This window comes from Melanaphis sacchari, unplaced genomic scaffold (genome assembly GCF_002803265.2).
Source record: "Melanaphis sacchari strain LSU unplaced genomic scaffold, SCAv2.0 Contig44_pilon_pilon, whole genome shotgun sequence".
NCBI lineage: Eukaryota > Metazoa > Arthropoda > Insecta > Hemiptera > Aphididae > Melanaphis > Melanaphis sacchari.
Window position 1 is genome coordinate 3,685,499 of NW_020271295.1, and position 2,399 is coordinate 3,687,897.

At 30.1% G+C, this 2,399-nt stretch overlaps 1 pseudogene; it reads left to right on the forward strand.

The window, feature by feature from the left end:
* Positions 1-234: 234 nt before the first annotated feature.
* On the forward strand, positions 235-1,894 carry LOC112598061 (annotated as a pseudogene).
* Positions 1,895-2,399: the final 505 nt, after the last annotated feature.

Below are 2,399 nucleotides of genomic sequence, written 5' to 3' on the forward strand. Positions count from 1 at the left end.
AATAATTAAATTTTCTTTTTGTAATAAAATATATAAAAATTAATATAAAAGTTATGTTGGAGTTATTGGATACGCGTCGGTACGTATTATTGTATTGTATGCAGTGGCGTATTTACGGGGGGGGGGGGTTCCCGGGTCTCTGGGAACATTTTCAAAACATTCTCAGATGACAAACAAAATAATGACGGTAATTTTAGGGCAATTCTTCGATATAGGGCCCAAGGTGATGGTGATATGAAATCATATCTTGAAAGTTCTGGTACCATTAAGTATACAAGTTCTACTAGTCAAAATGAAATAATCGATTCCTGTAATAAAGTATTATTAAACAAAATAGTTTCAAGAGTAAATGAAGCAAAATGTTTTTCTGTTCTCGCTGACGAAACGGCTGATGTGTCGGGTATAGAACAGGTATCTTTGTGTGTCAGATATGTCGAATTAAACACCCTTGAACTTCATGAAGATTTTTTGCAATTCGTTCCTGCTGATGACATGACAGGAAAGGGATTGGCAAAATTAATAATTGATAATCTGCAACATATTGGCATAGATACGACATATTTACATGGACAGGGGTATGATGGGGCGGCCTCTATGTCAGGTAAATTTAATGGCGTTCAAGCACATATTAAAGACACACACCCATTAGCAATTTATGTACACTACTCAGCACATGTGTTAAACCTGGTAGTATCTAAATCATGTAGCGTGACACAAATAAGAGATTGTTTAGCAACTTTAGGGAAAGTTCGCGATTTTTTTATTTTTCCGAAAAGAAAATCAATTCTTCGATTTCATATTGAAAATTCATCAGAAACGTCCACTAAAAAATCATTGAAAAGAAGCTGCGAAACTAGATGGATAGAACGATTTCACGCAATAAACGATTTTATGGAACTTTATGAATATGTCATTGAAGCATTGGATACAATTTCGGAATGGGACGATAATGATACTTCGAATAAAGCAAGACGTCTTAGAAGTTCTATTTTAGATATAGAGTTTGTGATATCATTATTCGTATTAAACAAAGGTTTTAATATAGGTTTACCACTTTCAAAGTTCCTACAAAAATCAAATATCGATCTTAAATTGGCTGTACAGTTAGCAAATGATACAAAAAAAGAATTACAAGAACTTCGAACACACGCCGATGATGTTTTTAAAAAAATATTTGAAAAAGTAAAAGTAGTAGCCGAAAAATTCGATATTGAAATTAAAATTCCGAGATTAACAAAAAAACAAACTAATAGAAGCAATATACCATTAAATACTCCGGAACAATATTATCGAGCATCAATTTTAATTCCTTATCTTGACAAATTTATAACAGAGTTAGAAGAAAGGTTCACTGTTCATCGATCGATTTTATCAGGTTTCGATTCTCTATTTAGGGAAAATGGTCCCATTGAAGATATTATAACTCTTTCAAATAAATATATTGAAGATTTACAGAATGATGGAACTCAAAATGAAATTATTGAATCAGAGTATAAATTATGGCAGAGAAAACTCATGCAAGCAACGGAGAAACCAAATAATGCTTTAGAGGCTATGACTATGTGTAACCAGTCAATTTATCCGAATATATTTAAACTTCTCCAAATTTTAGTCACGCTTCCTGTTTCTTCTGCAACAAATGAAAGAACATTTTCAAACTTAAAAAGAATAAAAACATGTCTAAGGAATTCTATGTCAGAGGTAAATTATTATTATAAGCTTAAAAAATATTCTTGTAACTTACAATAAATAAATTACTCTGTTTATTTTTTTATTTATAGGGACGATTGAACGGTTTAGCTATGCTATCAATAAATAAAAACTACTCAATAAAGCCTGAAGAAGTTATTGAAGAACTGGCGAAAAAAAAAGACGTTTACCTTTTTTACTATAAAAACTATTAAAACTATTAATTGACATTTATTTTCATAATAATAGTGAAATATAATATAATTTAAATAATATCATTATTAAATCATAACTCGTATGTATTTTATTATAATGTTATAAACCTGTATTTAATATTAAGACCCCCCTCCCCACAAGAAAATTGAAAATACGCCACTGATTGTATGTATATCCTATGCGATATCAGTAAATTTATCTGCTGGTAAATTCCAACTACAATTATATTAGTCGAAAGTGTAGCGCAAAAATACTGTTATATTTTTATATTTTGGCGCAAATTACAAGTAATAACATTGGCGCAGAATATCATTTCTCCTTAAAAATTAAAGCATCGTAAAAAACTCGTCGAGAGAACACAGATAATTTTCTTACCTTTAAGTCTTATAATATGTCATTTCACTTAATACCTATAATTAAATAGCAAATACAATAGGTGTGGGTTTATCTAGTCGTTAATTTTTAGTACCTATCTAATTCTTGAATGATGATTT